We start from the raw sequence: 12,919 nt of genomic DNA, 5'->3' as shown, positions 1-12,919 counted from the left end.
CTCTGTATTATGCAGTAGGTCCTTGTTTTTTTAATCTATTTTATGCATAGTAGTATGTATATGTTAATCCCAAACTCCTAATTTGTCTTTTCCTCTTCACCCTCCACTATCTTCTCTATTAACCATAAGTTTGCTTTCCATGTCTGGGAGTCTATTTCTGTTTTATTAATAAATTCTTTTGTATCATTTTTTAGATTCCACATATAAGTGGTATTACATGATATTTGTCTTTCTCTGTTTGACTTACTTCACTTACTGTGTTGATCTCTAGGTCCATCTGTGTTGCTGCCAGTGACATTATTTCATTCATTTTTATGACTGAATATGTATATATATTTCATTATATATATATATACACACCACATCTTCTTTACCCATTCATCTATCAATGGACACTTAGGTTGCTTCCATGCCTTGGCTATTGTGAATAGTTCTGCTACGGACACTGGAGTGTGTGCATCTTTTTGAATTAGCGTTTTCTCCAGATACATGCCCAGGAGTGAAATTGCAGGATCACATGGTAGCCCCCGTTTTAGTCTCTCACTGTGAGTTTGATTGGCATTCATACTGTTGGCTGATGGTGTTGGTCAACTTTTTCCCTCCCCTGGATTTTTACCCTTGAGACTAGATCAATCTCTTTCAAAGAAGTTGAAACTCAACTTAAAAAGCTCTGGAGTTATTGGCTGCTTTCTGTGTGTATGTGGTGTGTATGTATATATGCTTTCTGCCATGGGGAAAAACCAGATTGTAGTTAGAAATGAAGCAGGCTGACAGTTGAAAGGGATGAGAGATGAAAAGGGAAATCTGGTGGAGGTCTGAGTTCCTGTTCTAATTCTTGGAGAGGATCAGCTTTACTTTTGCCTTTCCTGTAGTTAAGTTGTGCAAGCCTTCTTTTGACTCTGCACACCAGCAAATTATTGCTTTTGTTTAACCTTCTTCCATTTGGATCCTGAGACAATGACAATGATGATGATGCTGGTGATGATGTGGCTATGAAAGTGAAAGTGAAAAGTCACCCAGTCGTGTTCGACTCTTTGTGACCCCATGGATTCAGTCCATGGGATTCTCCAGGCCAGAAAACTGGAGTGGGTAAGCCGGTCCCTTCTCCAGGGGATCTTCCCAACTCAGTGATCGAACCCAGGTCTCCTGTATTGCAGGAGGATTCTTTACCAGCTGAGCCACTAGGGAAGCCCAAGAACACTGGAGTGGGTAGCTGATCTCTTCTCCAGTGAATCTTCCTGACCCAGGAATTGAACAGGGGTCTCCTGCTTTGCAGGTGGATTCTTTACCAGCTGAGCTACCAGGGTTGATTATTTTTAATCAAGCTATTTGAATTTCTAAATGACAGCACTACTATGAATTGAGGTCTTTAGGAGTCAAAAGGATTTTTAGCAGATTGTAATCATGGGTGAAATCATCCAGATTAATTTCAACAAAGATAAATGACAACACCAGCATTTTGGTTCAAATAATCAATGACTTGTATAGCTGATGAGAGAGAGCAGCTTAAAAGCCATCCAAGTTAAAAATCACTGAGGGAATTGACTTTAACACAGCCACCAGTATAAACACAGCGGCTAAAGACCCAATGCTGCCTTGAGCTGGACTGAAGGGAATGCATTGACCACAAAAAAGGAGTGGGTGCTCGGTTTCTGCTCCTTGGTGCAGACTGCTTCTCGGCTGCTGTGTGGAGTTCTGGGCAGTACATATTCTATAGGGCATTGATTAACTGGGTCATGTCCAGAAAGGAGAGGGAGAGATGATAAATTTTCTGGAATTCATAGGGGAAACAATCAAAGAAATGGGATGGTTTGGCTTCAAGAAGTAGGGATGGAGAATGGAAAGATGAGAGGGAACAGTGTTCTGGGGCATATATTAGGAACTTTGGCATCACTGGATCACACGAAAGCCCCACCAAGTAAGGTTAACCCTCCTTAGAGATGAGAGGACAGTGAACTGTTCAAGGTCTTCAGGTAGTCAGAGGCAAGACTGCCTGGGTTAAAACCCAGGCTGGTTTGTATACATTGTCCTGCTCTGTCCGTCAGATCCTGCTTCTCCAGGGGAGCGGATGAGGCTGTTGAGGGGGAGGGGGTGGTGGCGGGAGAAGCTCTGAAGAGTCAGCTGGAGCCTACCCGCTTCTCAGCCATCTCTGCTCCCTCAGAGGTAGTGGCATCGCATGGTGGTTAAAAGTGTAGACTCTGAGCAGCAGCCTATCTGGGGCAAGTCCTGGTTCTACCACTTGTGAGCTGGGTGAATTTTGTGCAAATTACTTTATCTTGTTTCCTGGGACTGATAATATAATAGTACCTACTTCACAGGGCTGTTGTGAGGGATTAGATGAGTTACCATTTGTAAAAGGCTCGATTCTGGCACATATTAACAACTTTATAAACATGTATTAAATAAACCCTGGGTCCAGGCCACTGTGGTTTCTAGACTGAACTTCTGTGAAAGCCCCTTAATCAGACACCTCACTTAAGCTTTGTTCTCCTTTAATTCACAAAGAACTATAGTCTTAAAATGCAGATCTAAGTGTGTCATTCCCTTGCTCAAATCACTTCAATAAATGTTGATCGAATGTGTGAGTTAATGAAGAAAACATTCCTTGCAATATGGTTGCAAAGATGAAATTCCTGTTACATAGTAAACACTCATTATGTAACAGCTATTAGGACTGTAATGATCCTGATGGGCAGTGGCCTTTGTCCCGCCTGCAGACCCTCCTGGGGCCCCCTGGGCAGGAACACTGAGGTGCTGGAGCTGATAGTGATTCTCTAAGTCCTTATGGCCATGATGGCCTATTTTCTCTGTGGAATTTCGAGGAAGGAAAGGGTGAAGAAAGAAAAAAACAGAAAATGTCGTGGCCTAGAAAAAATTTTTCTAAGCCATAGCCTTATTTTCTTTCTGTCTTTCAGGCAAATAAGGACTCCCCTCCTCCACCCCCCACCCTGGCTCTGAGGGTGGAGAAAAAAAAGGGACAAGAAAAGCTTCTCCTGGAGGGGACACATCAGATACAGGGGGGGCTGTGGTGCTCACCCCAGACTTAGGACCCTCACACAGCCTTCAGCTGGGGCCAAGGTGGAGCCAGCGGTCTGCCGCTGACCTGGTGGGGCTCTGGGCTTGCTGCTTCCCCCCCAGTACATCCTCGGTAATCCACAGTGATGTCTGGGCTGTGGCAAGAGCAGGGAAGCTTACCCTCCTAATATGGAAGGCTAATTAATTTGTATTAGGGCTTAGGGATAATTAAACTTTTTATCTGAACTTAAGCTGCGCAAACCACCCGCCTTGTACAATTAATTGCTGCCTTCATTTCCTCCTCCAGGAGCCGAGAGATAAGTGCAAGCCAAGCTCCCCTGTCTGATTCTGCCTTCCTCTCAGGTAGGGGCAAGGCTGCCCATCTTGTGGGGAGTCTGTTCTTTCCTGGAGGCCAGGCCACTGCCCATCCCGGCCGCGGGGAGCTCAGTTGAGGAGGCACATCCTTGATGAGTTTCTGCCGGAGGAAGTCTCCACCTCACAGTAACACCCACTGCTACACCTACCTTCTCCACCAGGATGACCCTGAACTTGGCTTCTGCCTCTGTTCACCTGTGCTGGGTGCAGATGGGGGATGAAAGCTGTCCTGGGGGCTGGAGTCAGGCTGAGGACAGGGGATAGAGCAGGGTGGGCTCCAGTGTGAGTTCCAGGCACTTATACCCCTGGGGCTGCCTCCCTGTCCGGAGGTGAAGGACACTGGCAGGCAACCCTGGAAGACACGAATGACACAGCCTGGCTGATAAGCTCTCCCCTTGACAAACATCTGGTCAGCCTCTTTTCAAGTCCAAATCCCTGCCTGTGGAGCAGGACAGCTGTAACTTTTTTATTTGGCTCTTAAATCATGTCAGGTCCTGCAAATCCATGATCTCATTTGTTCCTCCCAGCAGCCCTAAGCAATAGATGCAACGATCACTCTCATTTTATAGATGAGGAAACCGAGGCACAGAGTGATGAAGTAATATGCTGGTAGTCATTTAGCCAGGGGCTTCCCAGGTGGTGCTAGTGATAAAGAATCTGCCTGCCAATGCAGAAGATCTAAGAGGTGCAGGTTCGACCCCTCAGTTGGGAAGATCCTCTGGAGGAAGGCACGGCAACCCACTCCAGTATTCTTGCCTAGAGAATCCCATGGACAGAGGAGCCGGTGGGCTAGTCTATAGGGTTGCAAAGAGTCGGACATGACTGAAGCAACAGAAAACACACAGTGGTAAAGAACCCGCCTGCCAATGCAAGAGACTTAAGAGGCCTGGGTGCCATCCCTGGGTTGGGAAGATCCCCTGGAAGAGGGCATGGAAACCCCACTCCAGTATTCTTGCCTGGAGAGTCCCATGGACTGAGGAGCCTGGTGGGCTACAGTCCATGGGGTCGAAGAGTCGGACATGACTGAAGCAACTTAGCACGCACGTACGCATTTAGCTAGCCGGTTGCAGAACCGGGACATGGATCAAGCCTCTCCCCCTCCCACTTTTCCCCCCCACCCCCCACCACTACAAGTTACTACAGCCCAAATTCGCAGTCCTTGAGGAGTCAACACGGCAGGCAGCGGTCCAGTTGAAGAGTAAGGGTGGGACTTTAGAGGTGACCAGATCCAGGGCATGGGCCTAACCATACCATGCCCTGTGCCACCGATTCTTGAGGAGGGGGACTTGGGAAATGACATGAAAGCCCCATATTACTCCTCCTTCCAACCGCGTGTCCCTCCTCCCCCAGAATAAAACCACCACCTCTCTGATTATGACCCTACGGCTCAGCACTCTCCTGGGCTCACCTGCCAAGTGAGCCCCAGCAGCAAGCCCAGAGCCAAAAGGATGGGCTGGCATTTTGGAACCTTGAGGTTCCTCTGAAGACCTCGGGGAAGTGGGGTGGGGGTGTGGATGCAGAGAGGAGGGCTGAGGCTTGGAGCAACGGGCTTCAGTAACAGTTTAGTTTTACTTAGCATCAATATGTGCCATTCAATCTTCATAACAACCTTATAAAGTATAATTAGACTCCTTTTTGAGATGAGGAAACTGGAGCTCAGAGAGATTAAGTTAACATGCTGAAAGGATCATCAGCCAATCCAAGCCAGTATTCCAAATCGGGCTGGTCTGACTGCAGACCACCCTCTTCCTTACTATGCCTATTGCAGGAGAAGAGAGGTAAGTCAAAGGACTTGGCTAGTTCACATGAAAAAATAACTTCAAGAAAATGGAGACACTTTCAAGGTGGTGTGAGCCCAGAACCCTGCTGGGACACTCTCGGGTGCCGAGGGAGGTATTTCTGGGTTCTGCCAGCAAAGAATCCCAGGAAAGGGGTGTGTGTGACCTCTCCAGGCCTTGCTGTGATGGGTCTGCCCTGCAGGGTCATGGCCAGTCACGGCTGCAGGCTCCTGACCACTGCGGAGGCTGTGGTGATAACCTCCTTGTCTTACCACCTCAACAGCAATTGCGCTGGGGTGACAAAGTTGTTCTTCTAAGTCAGCCTTCTCAAACTTCAGTGTGCATTGGAATTGCGTACAAGGCTCGTTAAAACATAGACCGCTGGGTCCCAGCCTCACACTTCTGATTCTGTAAGTGTAGAATATGACCTGAGAATCTATATTCTAAGCAAGCTCCTAAGTGACACTCATGCTGGTGATCCAGGACCAAGTTTAGAGAACCGCTGCTCTAAACCATCGTCTCTCCGGGGATCACAGACCTGTCAGAACTAGAAAGTGGTGGCAGAACCAGACTCAGACCAGTCACTGCACCTTTACGCCTTCCTTAATAAACCTCTTAAGATGGCTGCTTTTGCCATTGGCATAAGTGTCCTCTGAGCACATCTCTCTCTGCATCCCTGGTGCCTGGCATGTTGTGTGATGCACAGTAGGGACTCAACACATAAGAGTGAATAAGAGGTAAAACAACCCCTCTGGTGTGTATTCCATGGACTGTCGGGGACTCCCGGACTTGATCCTTCTGGAATCAGATTGCAAGCTCCAGGAGGGTGGCGGCTGCTCCCTCAGTACCTGTAAACATGCCCAGCACATGGTGAGCACATATCTATTGAATGGGTGGATGGGCTATGAACAGATTAGTAATAGAACCGCTGACCTCAGGGAGCCCTTTGGCTGCAAAATCTCTAAATCCTGGATAAAATACACTTTTGATGCATTGCTGAGTTCACTTGAAGCCGGGGAAATGTATTTTACCCCCAGTAGAAAGGATCAAAACAAAAGGGAAAATCACAGCTGGGAGGAGGGTGCAGTGGCAGAGGGAGGAGCACTGATGCTCTGAGGACGTGTGCCAATAAGCCCTGGCGATCAGCGACCCGCCACCGGGAAACCGAGCCTTGGGCCAGTGACAGAGGGAACTCAGAGTGTTCAAGTGAACCCAGCCCTGCACGTGGGCTGAAGTGCTCCCCAAATGGTAGAACTAGCTGGCTTACGGGCAAACCAAATTTAAATCCTGTCCTGAGAAAAGCTTCTTTAATCCAGGCCTTTAGGATTCCTGCAGATTAAGATCACGTAAATATGAGTTTGTGTTAAAAAAAAAATACATAAGGAAGCAAACAACCATGAGTGAGAGTCAAAGGAGGAGAAAAACCCCATAGATTTAGCCCCCTCCCTCCCACCCCAAAAACTTCAGATACTGGAATTGATAAATGCAGAAGCGTTACACATGGAAATGACTTTTTTTCAAAATAAAGGATGGAATCACAAAGATGAACTACAATAGAACACTATCAGAAATGACAGATATGAGAAAGAACCAAATGGAGCTTCGAGAAGTGAAAAAGCGAAATGCTAAAATTAACTATGTCTGAACACAGTGCCTTAATCCAACTGGTTGTCCCTGATGGGCTCAGCTTCTGGAGTAGACCTCCTCTCCTCAAGCTTATCCTCGAAGACCTTCATGCTGTCACTTGGTCAAAAGGCCCTTGTACCCCGGTCTATTCCTGGACAGTAAAGACCAAGGAGAGGCTGGCAGCAGCCTCGTCACCACAAGAGGCGATCGCTGTGGTCTATCATGGTGCTGAGTGAGGCTTGGTTCCTGTACAGACACAATCCATTTTGCTCACACAGCTCCCAGGAAAGACACACTAACTCAGATGAGAATACACAGGATAAGCAGACAGCAAACCGGTGTTATCACCAGATGGGAATGGTGCCAGCCACCTTTGTATAAAAACCAGGGAAGGAGATATAATCACATTCACTATAGGTCTCCTGTCAATGGGAAAATATTCAAATGAAAATTGGAATTTGGTTATTTCTTGTGGCATTTCCTAAATCCCCAGTCAGTGGTTCCCTGAACTGGGAGTGGGCTTTCTCTGAGTATGTGCTGCAAGGGCATTTACTCTTTGGAAGGAAGAAGCTGAGGGCTGAGGCCCCACCCCACCCTGACTGAACCCAGGCCTGGGACGAGCCTTGTCAGACTTAGAAGGGGCCCATGCCCTGACTCGGGGTGCCTGTGGGCCAGGAGTCATGTCGGCATGGCCAGAGTTCCAGTCCCAATCTTGACAGGCATGTTCTCCTAGAAATTAGGCCTTGCTCATCCATCCTCCCTGGTCTCAGCGCCCCAGAGACTCGTCCCCATTTACCCCCTCTGCACCCTTGGGAGCAGAGGTTGATAAGAAAGAGCAGCACATGCATCTGGTCAAACCACGGTGCTCCCTCAGAGACCCTGTCCCACAGGCTCATGCCATCTGCTTCTCTTTCTCCACATGGCCATCCAACAGCCTTTCTCCCTGGGGCAGTTTCTCAGCCTTCTGCCACCCTGGACTGTGGTTCTCCCCCACAAAGGGGAGCCCTAGCACAATAAACCTTTGGTTGGCACCGGGGTGGGCTAGTATGGCAGAAAGTTGGGCTGACCTTGGGAGAAAGCGGGGTAACAAAGAGCACCGGAGAGGTGGGGGTGTGGCTGAGTCAGACTCCAGCTGGCCCTCCTAAAGAGGGTAAGCGCTCAGGTCAAAGTCCACAGAGGGGATGACATGCCAGGATAAAGAAGCTGTGGTGGGTACTTGGTGAAGCAGACAAATTATTTTTGGGGGCCTGCACCAGGCAGTAGGTGGGAATCTTAGTTCCCCAACCAGGGTTTGAACCTGTGCCTCCTGCAGTGGAAGCATGGAGTCCTGACCACCAGACCGCTGGGGAAGTCCCAAAGCAGACAAATGCTCGAGCATAGAGTATCTGCGATTGTGCAGAACTTCTCTGAAGGTCCAGTCTTTTTTGGTTTGTTTTTAGGACAGCATATGGGATCTTGTCTTCCCTGACCAGGGATGGAACCTGCGTCCCCTGCAGTGGAAACACAGACTTAACCACTGGACTAGGGAAGTCCCTGAAGGCCCAGTCTCGTCTCTGCCAGCAGACCTCTGATTCTTTCCCCTATAGCTCCATCTGGCATGGTGGCAGGGGTAGTGACCGGGGAGGATTGGGGACTGCAGGACTGAGGGAAATTTAAGCACCAGGCCAGGTCAGATTGAGGTGCTGAGTGATTTAGCCACTTGCCCCTGTATAACCATCACCAGGCTTCCCTACTCATCATAGCACTCTGCCCTCTGTGACCCATTGGGTAAATCTATTCTATTTCAACTGCCCTTCCCAAGTCTTATCTGGCCCTCCTCCCCACTACCCTGTACTGTCTAATAGCACCTTCTTTCATCTTGGGTGTTCTCCCTTCACCTTTTCACCCATCCCCACCCTCTGAAGACCAGGAGACATTGTCTCCCATTAAGCCTCATCTGAACCACACATCTTTCTGCTCGTTAGATGGGAAACTCCATGAGAGCAGGCCTGGCAGCATCTGGACACACACAGCTGGTGTCTCACCAACCTGACATCACCATCTCATAGATCGGGTTTTCCTTCTGTGTTAGCACAGTACTTCTGCCTGGTGGACACGTGGTGGACTGTTCAAAGGTACTTTTGGGGGTCGTGGACTAAATTCAGTCATCATTTCTAGGGCAACTTTCACCTTGAACCTGTGTGTGTGTGTGTGTGTTGTGTGTGTTAGTCGCTCAGTCATGTCCGACTTTTTGCAACCCTATGGACAGTAGCCCTCCAGGCTCCCCTGTCCACCACGGGATTCTCCAGACCAGAATACTGGAGTGGGTAGCCATTTCCTCCTCCAGGGGATCTTCCTGACCCAGAGATCGAACGCAGGTCTCCTTCATTGCAGGCAGATTCTTTGCCATCTGAGTCAAATTCAGTCATTTCTAAGGCAACTTTCCCCTCGAGCCTGTACCGGGACTAAATTCTTGGGTCCTCAAGACACCTCATCTGAGGTGCTTGAAATCCTGCTCCATGGCTTGAGGCTAATTTACATTTCCACTGAGCTACAGAAAACGCAGAAGCATTCTTCCACATTTTACATGCTGCCAGCTCCAGGCTCAGAGCTTCTGGGTTTGGTTCAGTTCGGTGCATTCACTGAGCCTTGATCACCCGCCTTGAAGTATGTGTTTTGCTTTGGAAGGTGGAAATGAGCCACAGGCTGGACTCTGCCTCATCTGACGGCACCCCCTCAGCCCCCTGCCACCCTGGAAACCTGACTGGGGAAGGGAATAGTGAGGACGCCCTCAGCAAGGTGGCCCGTGAAACCTGCCCGGCGGGGGGCCTGGGCCCTCTGGACTCAATCTCTGGTCTCTGGGCCTTTGCCTCACTCTGTCTCTCTCTCTCTGTCTTACCCTCATGTCTATGAGAGGCTTCTGGTGTGTGACACCCTTGAACAGCATCCCCATGGCACACCCTGGCCCGTTTGCTCTCTGCTTCTAGCCCCATGTCCCCATATAAGCTGGTGACAGCAGAGGCCTCACCTGCCTGGGTTGCCTCTGCTCCTTCAGTGAGAGTGAGCACAGTGGCTGCCAGGGCGTAGGGTTCCTGACACATTTTATGAAGAAATGGCCATTTAGCTGATTCTCTTTCAGTCTCTGCCTCTTTTGGATCCTCGTGTCCAAGCCGTTCCAAACCAGCCTTTTCCGGGCTGAGATCTGCTAGCATCAGTCACGATAGTTTTGAAATGATTAGAGGTGGTACTCAGGGCAGCTGGTGGGGTGTGTGTGTAAAATAGCATTTCCCACATACAACCAGACCCCAAATAGACATATTACTTTCCCCTCGCCCCTTCAGAGAACCATTCTGACATTCGCCAGCACACATACACTCACACCAGGTCAGAGATGGAAGAAACCTTAAAAACCATCTGTTTCACGCATACTGAAATATTTATGGGTGAAATGACACATATCTGGAAAGTGCTTTAAAATACTCCAGGAAAAAAGACCGAGTGAGGAGAAGCAAGATAGAGCCAGGTAGCTAGTGGCATGAAGTTTCATTTACCATGCTCTCCTTTGTGTAAATGCTTCAAATTATCCATAATAAAAAGCTGGGGGTGGGGGTGGAGACAAATAATTTAAAAAGAACCGTCTACTCCAAACCCCTCACTTTCAGAGTTATCTGAAGCCACTGCTCATCTTTCACCTATGACAACCAGTCCTGCAAAATCCCTTGTTGTTTATTTAATTTTGTTTCTTTTGTATGAGGCTCCTGCTGCCAACCAGATTCTTGTTCCTTGAGGGCAGGGCTATTTTGCTATTTTATATCTTCCTGCGGAGCTTCCTTGATGACTCAGTTGGTAAAGAATCTGCATGCAATGCAGGATACCAGGGTTTGATCCCTAGGTTGGGAAGATGCCCTGGAGAAGGAAACGGCAACCTACTCCAGTAATCTTGCCTGGAGAATCCCATGGACAGAGGAAGCTGGTGAGCTACAGTCCATGGGGTTGCAAAGAGTCAGACACGACTAAGCAACTAAATCACCACCACCATGGAGCTTAAGGGCTGGAACATATGGGAAAGCATTAAATAAATACTCTTTGGAGGGAGCTGCCTGGTCCTTGACTGTGGACTGAGACCTTCTTTCCCATCCCCATGTCCATGGCATTTCACTCCTTCTCCACCTCACCCATCCCAGATACTCTCTGGCTTTTGCCAAGGTTATAGGTGATGCTCTGGTCAAGAGCGCCCCCGTTTCCTAGTTAATCAGAGCCTTCCTTCAGCACCGGCAGCCCACTCTTCTTGTTACTATCTAATTCAGTTAAATCTGAATGGAGGAAGGCAGGTGGGCTTGGGGTTGCTACAGGGCTGGCAGGACCCGTCTCCCAGGCTCCTCCCAAATTCCCACATGACCACACACATTACACGATAATGGAGCCCCTGTACTCTGGACCCTCCTTTATAACATTTCTGCCCTCTCTCCTTCAATTAACCTCCAGAGCTGTGGGCTCCCCGTTGCTGCAGCGTGCTGGGAAGGGAACACGTCAGGTCAGTCCCACGGCTCCACATGGCCTCCATGACGCTGTCAGCCCCCGCGGGAGACACAACGGCTGCTCCAAGGGAAGGTGATGTAATATAACTTGTTCTAATGTGTGGACGCTTAGCGTGTGCCCGGTACTGGTCCAAGTAATTTTCAAATCTTCGTCTATTTAATTCTCCCAACAACCCCAGGAGACAGGGTCTATGGTTATCCCCATTTTGCAGATTAGGAAACTAACCGCTCAGAGAGGTTGAGAAATAATCCCCAAATCACACAGGTAATAATCAATACAGCAAGTGTTTGAGCCCAGGCCGTCCGCCTCCAGAGCCTGTACTCTTGACCACGACCTCTCAGCGAGGGGGGAATGCTGGGCCCAGAAGTTGAGGCCCAGGTGTCTAGGCTTCTCAGCTACCTCCCTGTGCTCCTTCCCCAGCCTTGGTCCTTCCAGGGCCCCGTGCACAGCTGCTGGCGGGTAAGCTTGCCGCAGAGGATGGTATATCCAACTGAGGGCAGAGGGCTTCTTGGCTACAAAGCAGAACCGGTGGCATGAGGAGAGGGTGGCCTAAGCTGTCAGGCAGGGCTTATTGATGTGCTGTTTCTTCATCAAAGGGTCCCTTTAAAAATGACTCAATCGACTATTAATCTTGGTGAAACATCAACCCCAACAGGGAGAAAAACAGTTAGAAAATCTGCAAGAAGAGAAGGCTTGCGTTTCAGCCTCAGTCCACTGGTGAGGTGACACCTGGGGAGACTGCAGGAGCACGTCTTCCAGGGCCATGACCTGGGTGCGCACCCAGCACCAGGCTCGGTTCCCCCCACCCCTTCCCAGCCCACCCTCACCGGCTCCCAGCTGGTGGGACCCCACTGAGCCCCGGCACAGCCAGAGGACACACACCTGTGTGTGTTCATGAGCCTCCTGTGCGGATGGCATGAAAATCAAATTTAGAAATATTGTCAAGTGCAAAAAGAAAGTCCTGGAGGGGCATAAATCTCTCCCCTCTCACCTGCAGCCTCGTTTGGCAGAGACCCTAAACTTTAGGGAAGAAGCAGACTTGACTTGAGAGCAAGGTCAGAGTTAGGAGGGCAGGGAGGTGGACGGCTCGAGCCTGCTGTTGGCTTGGCTTGAGGAAAGTGACTGGAGAAAATTCCCTTGTGCTGCAGAGAGGCAGCAACTGGCTTGTGGGGGAGGGAACGTAATTACAGAATGTGTTTATGTTTTCATAAACTCAGAGATCCCGAACCAAGGTGTTCTAGAGAGGCTGCTGAGTGACTTCCTGGTGGCAGGAAGAGGACAAGGAGGGCAGGACAAGAAGAGAGAGGAATGGGAGTTAGCAAGTGCTGTGTAGGTCCCGTCAGGTCAGGCGGAGTCTGAGAGCCCTGGGCTGGCCTAGCTCCCAGGTCCTTCCACGAGCGGCAGTCTCGGGGATCATCTGCTTCAACAGGGGCTCCCAGCTGCTGGGACACTCACCTGCTCTCGGTACATTCCAGCTCCAGTGGGGAGCATCTGTGTCCCCTGGAGCAGGGCCACTCAAGGGAGCACATCTGTCTCAACAGGGACTCCCGCTCCAGCAGAGGGCACCTGCTCAGCCCGGCTTGCCCTTTCCATCTGAGGACTTTAAA

At 49.5% G+C, this 12,919-nt stretch overlaps 1 protein-coding gene across 3 annotated transcripts in view; it reads right to left on the bottom strand.

Annotated features, from left to right (window-relative positions):
* The window catches only part of KCND3 (potassium voltage-gated channel, Shal-related subfamily, member 3), a 220,993-nt gene that overhangs the window by 18,446 nt on the left and 189,628 nt on the right, over positions 1-12,919 (bottom strand). The gene's annotated exons all lie outside the window — the stretch shown is intronic.

The sequence above is a fragment of the Bison bison genome, unplaced genomic scaffold, assembly GCF_000754665.1.
Source record: "Bison bison bison isolate TAMUID 2011002044 unplaced genomic scaffold, Bison_UMD1.0 scf7180017864519, whole genome shotgun sequence".
Classification (NCBI taxonomy): domain Eukaryota; kingdom Metazoa; phylum Chordata; class Mammalia; order Artiodactyla; family Bovidae; genus Bison; species Bison bison.
The sequence above is the reverse complement of the archived record's forward strand: the minus strand, read 5'-3'. Positions and strand labels throughout refer to the sequence as shown.